The sequence below is a fragment of the Haemaphysalis longicornis genome, unplaced genomic scaffold (genome assembly GCF_048455015.1).
Source record: "Haemaphysalis longicornis isolate Haplotype H1 unplaced genomic scaffold, Haemaphysalis longicornis Haplotype H1 scaffold_7, whole genome shotgun sequence".
In the NCBI taxonomy this organism is placed as follows: Eukaryota; Metazoa; Arthropoda; class Arachnida; order Ixodida; family Ixodidae; genus Haemaphysalis; species Haemaphysalis longicornis.
Genome location: NW_027526422.1, coordinates 67,657,815 through 67,672,721, shown reverse-complemented (window position 1 = coordinate 67,672,721; position 14,907 = coordinate 67,657,815).

The following is a 14,907-nucleotide window of genomic DNA, read 5'->3' as shown; positions in this document are numbered from 1 at the left end:
CTATATATATATATATATATATATATATATATATATATATATATATATATATATATATATATATATATATATATATATATATATATATATATATATATATATATATATATATATACATATATATGCCCGCCAGGTGGGATCCGAACCCACGACCTCCCGAATGCCGGTCTGGTGCGATAACCTGGCGGGCACTTTTTCTCCCCTTTCTTATTTTCCAAATTCTTTATCTTGAGCTACTACATCCAACCCTTTGCTTTCTGAGGTCTTCTTGACTGCCAATTCTAATTTTCTGTCTTATTTTCAACGAAACCTTCATTTCCTATTCTGATTCGCTACATGCATAGCGAGGGCCTCTGTTCTGGCAGTCTTGGTTCAACGCTGGTCGACCACACTCGACATGTCGTAGACGCTCGAGTCACGGCCCGGGGGTTAAAAAGAAGGTCCTCTTCACCCCGAGTAGTCCGAGTGGCGCTGGCTACCACCCCCCAGCGCAGGAAACAAAACCACCTGAACATAAATACCCCAGAAAGTGGAGGCTAAAGTAGCCCCGCCGGTAGCGTAGTGATTATCGCACCAGACCGGTATTCTGGAGGTCGTGGGTTCGGATCCCACCTGGCGGGCATTTTTTCTCCACGTTCTTATTTTCCAAATTCTTTATCTTGAGCTACTACATCCTCCCCTTTGCTTTCTGAGGTCTTCTTGACTGCCAATTCTTATTTTCTGTCTTATATATATATATATATATATATATATATATATATATATTGCCGCGAACCATACATTGGGTTTGTTTATTTGTGTTTTGCTTTTACCGCCCGGCTGCGCCGGTCTGCGTTATCTCTGCGCCAAGGGAAGCGCGTGTTCCATTCTTTCTTTCTGTGCCGCATGTGTTATCTGTTGTGATAGGGAGAGCATTCCGATCTAACGTGAACAGCCCAGAATAATCTTCTTGGATCTACTATGTTCTCGATGCGAATCGACGTTTCGAGAACCACGCGCGCCGAAAGATAAAAAGCCTGCAGTGCGGACGCCGGGGCATTCGATTCGACGACACTCGCCTGTGCAAGTCACTTTGTTGACCGCTGCTTCGCCGCCTCTGTATTCTTTTGAGTTGTTAGGGGAGCACAAGTTCGCTCCAATAAACGTGTTTCTCATTCAAGACAACTGCATCGTCCTTGTCTTCGTGACATCTGGTGGAGGTGCGGGGTACGCACCCTTCATGCCCACTACAACCTCGAAAAGCCGCCAAGCCAGTCCAACAAGAGCCAGCCCCCGCCTGCAAGATTTACCGCCCGAATTCGGTTTGATGCCAGAAGGGCCCAAGAAAAGGAACGCTGCAACCAACACCATGGTGCAAGAAACAACGTCGCCAATCGTCCTGCAGCAGCCCCGGGAACCGCCATCGTTCCGGGGAGCCCCCGCTGAAGACCCCGAAGAATGGTTGGAGAAGCTGGAGCGCGTCCGCATCTTCAACAGGTGGGACGACGAAGAAACTTTCCGGCATGTCTTCTTTTACTTAGAAGATGCTGCTCGAACTTGGTTCGAGAACCATGAGAGTTCTTTGACCGACTGGACTCACTTCAAAAGGGAGTTCCTTAAGACATTCACTACCGTTGTGAGAAAAGAGCGAGCTGCACTTATGCTTGAAACTCGGACACAACACCCCAACGAAGGGGTCGTGATCTTCGTTGAGGAGATGAAGCAACTATTTCGCCGCGCGGACCCCGAAATGACGGAAGAAAAGAAGTTACGCTTCTTGATGCGTGGTGTGAAGGAGGAGCTGTTTGCTGGACTTGTCCGCAACCCGCCCAAAACCATCGCTGAATTCGTGACCGAAGCCAGCACGATTGAGAAGGCTCTCGAAATGCGTGCTAAGCAGTATGACCGGAACTTTCTTGGCGCGGCCAGGGCGAACTACGTCGACAACATGCGGATTCCGGCTGATATCCTACGCGAGACCATCCGCGCAGTAGTGAGAGAGGAGCTGCGGAAACTTTTCCCGACGACGCCGCAACCCCAAGTCCCTTGCCTAACTGACGTGATCCGGGAAGAAGTTCAAAACGCTTTGGGAACTTCTGTGGCATCCGAAGTACACTGCGAGCCCCAAGCTATGACGTACTCCGCGGCTGTTCACCGACCCCGCCCTGCTCCAACACGTCGTCAAGAGGCACGTCGTCAAGAGGCCCCGCCCTACCGCCGCCCACTGTCGCCCGCCCGACCCCCGGTAGCACAAACCCAGACGCCGAGGAAGACTGACGTATGGCGAACACCGGATAATCGTCCTCTGTGCTACCACTGCGGAGAGGCCGACCACATCTACCGTCGCTGCCCATACAAGAGACTCGGACTACGTGGTTTCTCCGTCGACGCACCACGCCCCCTACCCGGCCAGCACCCATCTGAGATTGAAGAATACCTGTCGAACACCAGCCGTGAACCAGCCCGTTTCAACCGTTCGCCGTCGCCCTACCCGTACCAGTCGCCGGCCCGCCGTAGCAGTGCTGACTTCGCACGTGGAAGGTCTCCCAGCCCACGTGGGGGAAACTAAAGGCGGCAACTTCTGGAGGTGAAGTTACTCTACGGCGAAAAACTGGAAACCCTCCAACGACGCAAGGACGCGCTGAAGACAGTGATTCACGACATGCCCTCATCCCGACGACCCGACCCAGCCCTGACGAGACTCCTGAACACGACGACAGCTACACGGCGCGACGCGTACCCGACCTGACCGAGACGTCCGTTGAGAAGACGACGACAACGACGATGCACAGTGCCCGACCGTCAACACGTACAAGCAGAGATACGACTCCCCGACGAACCCGGAACTCGAGGAAGACTGCATCTGACGTCAAGGTGTCCATCGACGGCTTTGACGTAGTCGCCCTCGTAGACACGGGAGCTGACTATTCGGTAATGAGCGGACCATTTGCGTCTAAACTGAAGAAAGTTATGACCAGATGGGACGGTCCGCATATACGCACAGCAGGAGGCCACCTCGTGACGCCAAGTGGAACGTGCACATCGCGCGTCACCATAGACGGCACGACGTACCCTGCCGCGTTCGTCATCTTGCCTAACTGCTCCCGCGATGTAATTCTCGGAATAGACTTTTTGACGGACAACGGCGCAATAATTGATCTGCAGACCAAGTCGATAACTTTTTCCTCCGATCACTCCGTGACGCCGGAACCGAACCCCGAACACCGTGCAGCTGTAAGGATAGCCGATGATCATGTCACCCTGCCACCCCGCGCAAGTTTGATGATCACCGTCTACTGTGAAGGTGCTGCTCCTGACGTTGACGCTATCGTGGAGAGTGACCAAAGGTTGCTTCTCGACCGCGGTGTGTCTGTCGCAAGAGGCATTGCGCGCTTCAAGGAACACCAATCCCACATTTTGGTTACTAATTTCACCGAGGAGTACCAGCATTTAAACAAGGGCGCGGCAATTGCATTCCTCGAAGAAACGCAAGAAGCAAGTGACGTGATCGCGGTCGCCGACTTTGAACGCACCCCCTAGAAACCTTCAAGCTCCCGCAGCCCTTCGACGTGAATCCGGCGCTACCGCAAGAACAACGGAACAAATTATTGGCTTTGCTGCGTCGCTATAGCGAATGTTTTTCGTCGAGCGCAAAACTACGTCAGACCCCTCTAGCGAAGCACCGAATAATAACCGAAGATGGAGCCCGACCTACCCGACAGTCACCGTACCGCGTCTCTTCACACGAACGGGAAGCCATCCGGACTCAAGTCGACGACATGCTCAGCGACGACATTATACAGCCATCGAAAAGCCCCTGGGCTGCGCCCGTCGTACTCGTAAAGAAAAAAGACGGCACATTAAGGTTTTGTGTTGACTACCGACGACTGAACAAAATCACGAAAAAGGACGTGTACCCCCTCCCCCGAATCGACGACGCCCTCGACCACCTCTGCCACGCCAAGTACTTCTCATCGATGGACCTGAAGACCGGCTACTGGCAAATTGAAGTGGACGAGAGAGACCGAGAGAAGACTGCATTTATAACCCCAGACGGCCTATACGAGTTCAAGGTGATGCCGTTTGGGCTGTGCACAGCACCAGCGACGTTTCAAAGAGTCATGGACACTGTGCTAGCTGGCCTTAAGTGGCACACCTGCCTCGTATACCTCGACGACGTAGTGGTATTCGCTCGGACTTTCGACGAACACCTTGCAAGGATGGAGTCTGTACTCGAGGCCATTCGTACATCGGGGTTGACGCTGAAGCCTGAAAAGTGCCGTTTCGCATACGAGGAACTCAAGTTCTTGGGCCACGTCGTCAACGCCGCAGGAGTCCTACCTGACCCGGCAAAAACTTCAGCTATCGCGAACTTCCCTAGGCCGAAAGACAAGAAGGGCGTGCGCAGATTTCTCGGGCTGTGCGCATACTACCGGCGCTTCGTCGCAAACTTCGCACGAATTGCAGAGCCACTCACGCGCTTGACGAAAGACAGCACCCCTTTCAGCTGGGAAAACGACCAAGAAAAAGCATTCTGCGAGCTGCAAAAACGCCTGCAAAGCCCGCCCGTGCTCGCTCATTTCGACGAAAACGCCGAAACGGAAATGCACACGGACGCCAGTGATATAGGCTTGGGTGCCGTCCTTGTCCAAAAGCAAAGCGGCTGCGAAAGGGTAATCGCCTATGCCAGCCGTGGTCTGTCGAAGGAGGAGAAAAACTATTCTGCCTCTGAGAAAGAGTGCCTGGCTATTATATGGGCGATTTCAAAATTTCGCCCATACGTGTATGGAAGGCCATTCAAGGTTGTAACAGACCACCATGCGCTGTGTTGGCTCGCCAATTTGAAGGACCCCTCTGGCCGTCTTGGGCGGTGGAGCTTGCGCCTGCAGGAGTTCGACGTTACAGTCGTTTATAAATCCGGCAGGAAACACTCCGACGCCGACTGCCTGTCCCGCGCCCCCGTCGACCCACCACCACAAGACTCTGATGAAGACAGCGCGTTCTTCGGGATCGTGACGGAGAGCGACCTAGCCGCCCAGCAGCGTGCCGACCCCGACTTACGCGTCATAATCGAGTACCTCGAGGGATGCAACGTTGCCGTTCCTAGGACCTTCAAACGCAGCTTACCAGCATTCAGCCTGAGAAACTCCGTCCTCGTGAAGAAGAATTTCAGCCCCGGAACAAGAGCGAATTACCTTCTCGTCATCCCCGCGGATCTTCGTGACGAAATTTTGGAAGCGTGCCACGACGACCCGTCTTCCGGACATCTCGGCACAGCCCGCACTATTGGAAAAATCAAGGCGAGGTACTACTGGCCCGGCCTTACCTCTGACGTCACCCACTACGTCCGGAGCTGCCGTGACTGCCAGCGACGAAAAACGCCGCCGACAAGACCCGCCGGACTTCTACAACCGATCGCCGTCCCATCGAGACCATTTCAACAGATTGGAATGGACCTTTTAGGCCCGTTCCCTACGTCACGATCACAGAACAAGTGGATTGTCGTAGCGACAGACTACATGACGCGCTACGCAGAGACCGCCGCTCTTCCGAGGGGGACTGCACAAGAAGTGGCAAAGTTTTTTATAAGCCAAGTTGTGCTGCGACATGGAGCCCCGGAAGTCCTAATCACAGACCGCGGAACGGCATTTACTGCGGAGCTGATGCAAGGAGTATTACGCTACAGCAACACGGATCACCGAAGAACGACGGCGTACCACCCCCAAACGAACGGACTAACAGAACGTCTGAACAAGACAATCGCAGATATGCTGTCAATGTACGTTGACGTTGAACTAAAGACTTGGGACGAAGTGCTCCCGTATGTCACGTTTGCGTACAACACGGCTATCCAGGAGACGACGCAGCTGACGCCGTTCGAGCTTGTCTACGGTAGAAGGCCGACTACGATGCTCGACGCCATGCTTCCGCACGTAGAAGACGACGACCTCAACGCCGACGTCCACGGATATCTTCAACGTGCGGAGGAGGCCCGCCAGCTCGCTCGAGTTCGTATAACGGACCAGCAGCTGGTGGATGCGGGCCGCTACAACCTCCGACGCCGAGACGCCGAGTACCAACCAGGGGATCGTGTGTGGGTTTGGACTCCCATCCGACGACGCGGACTCAGTGAGAAGCTCCTGCGACGCTATTTCGGACCCTACCAGATTCTACGACGTGTTGGCGAACTTACCTACGAAGTGATCCCTGATGGTGACTCCGGCACATCACAACAACGCAGGCGGCCTGATGTCGTCCACGTGGTTCGCCTAAAACCTTTCTACGGACGATGACGAACTTTTATTTTCATTTGTTCGTACTGTCGCTTATGTTAGCATCGGGTCGATGCACTCTTAGAGGGGGGGTAATGCCGCGAACCATACATTGGGTTTGTTTATTTGTGTTTTGCTTTTACCGCCCGGCTGCGCCGGTCTGCGTTATCTCTGCGCCAAGGGAAGTGCGTGTTCCATTCTTTCTTTCTGTGCCGCATGTGTTATCTGTTGTGATAGGGAGAGCATTCCGATCTAACGTGAACAGCCCAGAATAATCTTCTTGGATCTACTATGTTCTCGATGCGAATCGACGTTTCGAGAACCACGCGCGCCGAAAGATAAAAAGCCTGCAGTGCGGACGCCGGGGCATTCGATTCGACGACACTCGCCTGTGCAAGTCACTTTGTTGACCGCTGCTTCGCCGCCTCTGTATTCTTTTGAGTTGTTAGGGGAGCACAAGTTCGCTCCAATAAACGTGTTTCTCATTCAAGACAACTGCATCGTCCTTGTCTTCGTGACAATATATATATATATATATATATATATATATATATATATATATATATACATATATATAGAACACAGAAATAAGGGTTGGCAGTCAAGAAAACCTCGGAAAGCAAAGGGGAGGTTGTGGTAGGTCATTGACACAGATAAAGAATTTGGAAAGAAAGAACGAAAGCGGAGAAAAAATGCCCGCCAGGTGGGATCCGAACCCACGACCTCCAGAATACCGGCCTGGTGCGATAGCCACTACGCTACCGGCGGGGCGATTTTTCCGCTTTATTTCTTTCTTTCTTTCTTTCTTTCTTTCCAAATTCTTTATCGGTTTCAATGACCTATCACAACCTCCCCTTTGCTTTCTGAGGTTTCCTCGACTGCCAACCCTTATTTCTGTGTTATTTCTACGAGACCCTCATTTCCTATGCTGATTCGCTATATATATATATATATAGATATATATATATATATATATATATATATATATATATATATATATATATATAAATATATATATATATATATATATATATATATATATATATATATAGCAGAACAGAAAGATATGGGACGAGGGACTCAGTAAGGACACATATCAATATATATATATATATATATATATATATATATATATATATAGTAAATTTCAGGCCTTCTCCGTACCCAGGAATGCACCACGGTGTCTAGTATCGCCGTGAGGGACGAGGCAGACTCGGATGTCCAAGCTATGTACAGTTTATGTACAGTGTACAGGAATATTTACAAGGCAACCCATTCCCCATTCTACACAAAGGTGGGGAGTATATTCTAACGCAGCCACCCCTACCTACCGAGCCCTTCCGACGACAGTAATGTGGGGACGTAGGTCATCGTCCTGACGTCTGCTTTCTACCCACCACAACCAAGTGCATCCATTGCGGACTCCATGCACCACCACCCGACCACGAATGCTACCCCACCTGTCAGTTGTGCAACCTAATCCACACCACGGCAGACAAGGACTGCCCTAGGCAGTACAAGCCCAGCACCATCACGCGCAACCAATGTCTCAAGTCAACAAGCAGGTGAGCTATAGGCCGCTGTGGTAACAAGCACTCCCCCACACAATCATCCATCACTACATTTACCAACACACAAGACATGCAGCACTGCCCCCATATCTCCCCTTAGCACGACCGCCTATACAAAGCCAATCTATGCCTATTCATAGCCAACGTAATCATACTTCGCTAACAGTATATTAGTTGAACTGCCGATCATTCAGTGACAAGAGCCATGATTCAACAATACCTACACACGGATTCACTGGAATTATTGGACCTGGATGAACCGTACTCCACACTTCAAACTCCGAGCATAGGAAACATTCACACAATTTAATCGCAACAGGACGGTCATTCTTGGGCAAAGAACCTGATGGCTCAAGCCATAGATCTCGACATCAATCTCAACTACAAACAGTATTTATTGAAATGACTCCCAAATGGCCCATTCGGCCAAGCATCTTTATACTGAATGTTTATCGCCCTCCTACCCATTCCCTCAAGGGCATCGAAACCCTACTTCATCGCGCCTCTACCGGAGACGGTGCAATCCCGTCGATGCTGCCAGGAGACTTCAATGCCCCGCATACTGCATGAAGCTACCCCTGACCAACCAAAAAACGAGTGTTACTTCAACTGCCAACGCAGGAGCACCTTTCATATCACGAAACACCTTTTTTAAAGCCGGTCTTTGACTTAATACAGAAACACAACACAAAATTATTTACACGAGCAACTCAAATGACAAGCCAGCAAACTATGACAGCTACTGATGTCTCTAGAATTCCCGTAGTCTAGTCAAGGGTTCTATCCTTGACAGCCGCTCAGGAGCGCATGCCTTGCGCTTCTGTACTTCTACGTACTATGATATGAAATCACGAAAACATTGCCGCGCAGGGCGGGCGTCCACATCACCCTGGAGCCAGGCCATGCGCGAGCGCCATATGCCATGCAAAGCCAACAACATAACGAGGTCGAAGGTTGTCCCCTCCACGTTTTCTACAGCTAGAAAGAGTACGCCATGGGGCTCAGCGGGAAGTCTTTATGAAGTGTCCTCTGGAGAGTATACCACAAAAATACCGCATCCCAACAATGCAGAAAAACGTGCTCTATCGCTTCTGGCTGTTTTAAAATTGAACACTGAGTTCCCCATGGCACAAAAATCTCCCTATCCTGCATCCAGGTTCCAGCAGACAGAGTGCCTGAGTGTAATTTGAAGAAAAAAATGGCCGCGTATCTGCTCCTTTCGTAGCAAATGTCGACAAAAGACGATAGTCTTTCAAGACTTACAAAAAACTTGACAAAAATGTTGCCCGGTGCCTTGAAACAAAGCCGTGCTATGGCATCACATTTTATGTTTGCTAGGTGAGGTGTGTGTCTTTTGAAAGGCACAGGCATGCATTTATTTTGCATTTATATGTCCCTGCCTCAGGGGTTGTTTCGAAAAAACCGTTATAAAAGCCCTACGGATATGGCTTCATCACTTGTAATTCGTAATGTCCCAAACCGTAGTGCGGGCATGTGTAAGGGGTGATGTATGTTCGCACGCTTTTAGCACTTTCTGCGTTAGTAAGCAATGACCACTGCTGGGGCAAGTCATATATTTCTATTCAAGACACTATAATCTATCAGTGGCGGTAAACTTGGTTTGGCACAGGTATGAGGCGCTCTGCCAACCGGTTATGAATTCAGACGTAAGCAGCTCCACGAACGCGCCATATATCCTTCCCTATGCTTCATTCAGATGGTGCTGCCGTCTAGGAGAGGTGGAGCGAAGTACCGCATGATGACGCTTATGAGAGCCGACAGTGGGCACCTCAATGCCAGCGCCTTCGTGTGCGGGGGACGCGCGTGAATGAGGCATCGCCCCACACACACACACTGCTTACTTCTTTGGGTGTGATGACCTTTTGTAAGAAAACTTGGATTAAGCGCTCTCAAAGGCGGCGACTTCGACGAGTGAATGTCGCGTTCGCGACTGCTTTGGTGCGGCGACAGATACGCCAGCGGGAAGCGGAACGCGTTCACGCGTTCATGGTCAAAACAGCGAACTGTGTCTCTCGCGTTCCACAAGATGAGCTCGTCGCAACGCAACCGTCTGCAGTACACGCTACGGAGCAGAAAATGGTTGCACCTTTGCCGAAGCGACTCGCCAGCAGGACGTCGCTCGCCAAGCACACCCACAAGAGAGCCGCCGACCCACAAATCGTGCTCTTTTCGCAGAATATTTCGTTTCACATTTCACTTTCGTGTTGTACCGATTCCTATGATAGAGGAATTAACCACAGTTTTTTTTTCTATAGCCGAGTGTCTTCGACAATTGTAGGGATTTTTAAAATTAAGCCGCATGCTTGTATTTAGGGGAGACAATCTTCCTTTTTTGTGTTAGGAAGCCGGGTTTGTTGATTAATCGGCAGTTAGATTGGAGTGCCTACGGGGTAGATTCTTTGAAACTTAGGTGACCTCAAGGCGACGCTGAAGGGAAGATGCGCATTGGCAGGCAGAGATGCAGGTTGGCTGCATGCAGGAAGGGAGCTATATACTAGACGATGTGCCTAACTGGTGATATGAGGTAGGGTGAGGCAGAGATAGCGGTGGCTGGCAAGAGGACGAACAATTCAAAGCACGAGCCGCAAGCTAACGCGCTTCTTCGTCGTCGTCTGCGGTGCCGATTAACATTGAACGTGCCCACACGGGTAGTAGCATGTCCCATAGTCTTTGCTGACCTATGGCCTGAAGCGGTCGCAGTTACACAAGTGACAATATAATGAAATATTTTGAAGTGAGGTTGAAGCGTGGTTCATGCATAGTTCTGAAGTTTGAGGGATGCCCTTCGTAAGCGGACGTCAACCTCAACGGCGAGCGCTACAAATGCGATTTTAAGTTTCATAGAAATGAAAGGTCAAAGAACGGGTATTGTATTGTAATTTCCGCCGTGTTTGTTCGATTTGGAGTGCGGATATGGACCTAGAAAGCCGGATTAAACTAGCCCGTCGCACTGACCAGGTTGCGCCTCTAGTGACCCTAGATATAGCAAATATAGCAAAAGCTTTTGATAGCATGGAATATCCTGTGTGGTTGTCCCGATTACAAATCTTAAACTTTCCGTGGTACATTATAGGTTGGATTTGGGAATTTCTAACAGACAGGTAGTTTAGTTGTGTCAAATTTAATATCGCTTCATTACAGCGGCCACAGTATATGAGTGTATAGAAAGGGGCGGTCCTTTCCCCTGTTCTTTTTAACATCCTCGTAAGCGCTATTCCGGTGGTTTCTGTTACCTCTACATATGTCTTCTGACAGTATTACGTTTTTTTATCGGCACCTGACATTCAAGCCCTTTACGCACTATTGCAGTCATATCTGAATATTATTGCCTCCTGCTTGGACAGTATTTGTCTTGCTATGGATGTCAACAAATGTTCCTTACTAATTTTTCTGATCTTTACCCCTGTTAACATTACTCTCAATTACCGACAGTGAATAATTCATCAAGTTCTTCATTTAAAGTATCTTGGGGTAATATACACCTGTGAGCTTGACTGGAACCCACATATAGCCCTCATAGAGTCCACAGGGGCACGCGGTGTTGGTATGTTGAGGCGTCTCAGTCATAGAAAGAAGGGTATGCGCAGAGAGTCCCTCATTATGATATACAGAATGTACGTTTGCCCTATTTTCGAATTTGAGTCTGTGTAATTAGCTGGCTCCGTGGCGTATAAGCTACGTCGTCTGGTTCTTCTGGAGCGCCAGGCTCTTCGCTGCTGCTTAGGGTTACCTAAGAATGCAGCTAATGCAGTTCTATACTTGAGACGGCGCGCTCCTCCTCTGCTAAATAGGTTTTGGAGATTTACTGTGGAAACCTGCCTGGGAGCCGATAGCTCTGGTGTTAACAGGGCGCAGTTTATCTTTATTGCTGGACTAGCTGCGTGTTTGGCGCACGAGTGGCCCTGATCCTTATGTGCGGAAGCAACTTTGGTGTAGAGCATTCTTTCTCCGCTAGGTGTAGCGATAAATAAGGTTATACCCTCAGGAGTTCTTCTCTTTTATTAACGTCCGGAACATTTTTCGCCAAAAATGCTGAAGTGTTACCTGTCCGACTGCTCAATCGTCTCCTCCAAGATCATTTGGCCTCTATGCATCAAGGTGCTATAATATATACATATGACTCTCAACGAGAAGAAAAATCCGGTATCGGAATATTTTCCCTTTCCCTTAACTGGACCTTTTCGGTTCGTCTGCGTGATTTTATCCCCATACTCTACGCGGGATTCCTGGCCATTGTCTTGGCACTACGAAAGCTGGATGCATCAATGATATCAACAATCATAATTTCGGATTATTTTTCTGTAGGTGTAGCCCCTTCTTCCCATCAGGACACTCCCCTTCTGCGGATGTTTCGGTCCCTCCTGCCATCTCTTCTCACTGAAATTCACCTCGTTTGGGTTCCTGGACACGCGGGGCTCACATTCAATGAGACCGCAGTCTCTATATTGTGGGGGCCATGCCCCTCAAATCGGGGCGAGAAGGCGCTAGCGGCGTCCTCCTCCTTGGTGGGGCGAGGGCGATCCTCGCGCGCTTCCCTCCTCTCCCTACGAGGCGACGGGGGATGCGCGCAGGAGACTCCCCGGGGAGAGACCGCCCTTGGGACGCGCAGAGATCGCACGGTACGTAAATGCCCTTCGGCCACTTCTGGCCGTTTCTTGCATTGACCGTTGTTTCCCACTTCCGTGGGTCACGGCACCCACCGTGTCGATTAGCGCATGCCTCGATTTGCGTCAGTGCGTTTATCTAGGATGCCCGGCGAGTCCCCGCGGGCATATTCCACTTCTTGGTGGGTTGCCCCCGCGTCCGCGTTGTGACGGCTTGCGCCGTCTAAGGTCCGCGGACGAGCGCCGATGCCGCCCGATCGAGTCTAGTGGCTTGGAAATGTGTAGCGGCCACAGAGAGCCCCCTGCCCCTATGTCAGCGAGCGTTGCGGCCGGCCAACGCCGGCGGACGCTAACTGCTGCCCGACTACGGGCTGGGCGCACGCTGGTGGGTGTATATGCCCCAGGGGCTAGGTGCGTAGTACAGTGTAGCGTTTGTATCGTGGTTTCCCGCGTAATAAACCACTGTACTATGAAATGTATCGCTTCCATGTGAAGTGACTGACGACGTACACTCGCGGCGAGAGTCGTGGCTCGCTCTCGAACCCGTTGTGGGCAGAGTCTCTCGGCAGGGCAGTTCGGTGCTGCGCGAGAGCAGTGAGAATAACGACGGCGCGTTATTCTATTATGTATTATTCTATTCCTTAATGGCAAGTATTAAGGATAGTAAGATAATGCCCACAATATCAAGGATCGCACTCTCTGGGCCTGTTGTAGAAGTAATTGAACCGACACCTTTAATACCACAGGTTGTTGAAACTTCAAGAACAGCGAGAGTCAGTTTTATTGTCTTTAAGATTTTAATCATCTAAAATTCTCGTGGAAATCTGAATGGTGCCCTTCGCGCAACTTAGACGTTATTATTTCAGCCCTACATTGTTGGGTGTCTGTTAAGTTCGGGCTCCGCATGTAATTAATGAAGGCCGCCGGTGGCCCATGTATTGGCGTCGCCTCCACTGGTAGCTACGATCCTGGGTCCCTTTCATGTAGCCGCACGGACGCCTAGTTCGGAGCCGCCGAGAGCGTGTTCTGTGCCCGTCCTTTTGTTTGTCAAAAGACGGGGGCGATTAGCTTGAGTACCTCTGTCGCGTCGGAGGTGGCTGGGTCATTCGGCATGACAAGCTGACGAGAAGCTGAATGACGGTGAATCTCTTAGTGTTGAAAGCGCGCGCGGTGTAAGTTTGGAAAATCTTCGACTCCGGCGGCGGCGGCGTGGGTCGTTGACGGGTCAATCGCGGCGCCCTTCGTCTGGGAGGTAATTAGCAACCCTCATTGTCCCGCCGCGGGCCCAGACGCACGGCGCGTCGCGGGAGGTGCCGCGCGGAGGGAGGTCAGCCGCGCGGGGACCGCTCCGGGCCCTCGGCTTGGCTATTGTGCATATGCCGCCCGCTGAACGTAATGTGTGTCCACTTAGGCCACAGGTGTCCTGTATTTGCTTGTCGGGTGCTATGGCGTTCGTGGGAAACGCACTATGGGTGTATAAGAGAGAGCGTTAGGTCACGTGACCGCAGGTGGGGACATGTGTGTGATTGGCTGATTCCTGTGGCCAATCAATGGTTTGTATTAATTGTTTTGAAAGGTTTTTCTCTCTTTCTTGTACGCCCCCTTTTTGGAGGCGGGGTTTTTGTTATCAAAACCGGAGTGTTGGGTTTTCTCGGGGGTTGGTCGAGAGGGGATCTAGTTCAGTATAGATCTCGGCCGAACAGGCTGCTGCTGTCAGAGTGACAATGTAACCGTCACTCTGACCTGATGTAAACTTGGAGTAATGTAAATAATGTAAATAAACCTAATATCCAGCAAGGAAGGCAGTCCCCATCCCTCACCCGCTACAAGCATCGGTCGTCGGTCATCGGAGCGAGTCGAGATCGTCCTCTCGGCTCGCGCATCAAAAGAACATCACTATTTCGTCTCCATCAGTTCGCCAAGAAGATGGAGAGGCGAAATTTAACTGTGTCCCAGTTGAATAGGTACACACACAGGTCTCGTCTGGCGCCAAGAGCTCTGTGCAGCTATTGTAACGATGACGAATCTGTCGACCGCTATCTTTGGACATGTCGACGTTTTTCACGCCTCAGACATGAATTCCTTGAGGTGACGCCTCGTAGACTGGAGATATCCCTATTATTGCCAGCTCTACTATCATTCGGGGCTTCTGAAACGGGGTTCTGCCCCGGGATGAATACTTTGCCCAGCTGCGCTTCATTGAAAATTCTAATAGATTCACTTTAGGATTGGGATAGGTTACGCTCGTCTTGAATTTTCACTTTTCTTTTTTCCTGTCGTTTAATTTCCAAAACTCTTTCCAACCGGTCTAAACTATCTTTCCTAAGCGCCTCGCAATGAAATAAGAATTCCATTTTTTGCTGTCTTCTGTTGATTGGCCGATACCCTTACTGAGTATGTGCCATACCTAAAGGCGCAACAACAACAACAACAACAACAACAACAACAACAACAACAACA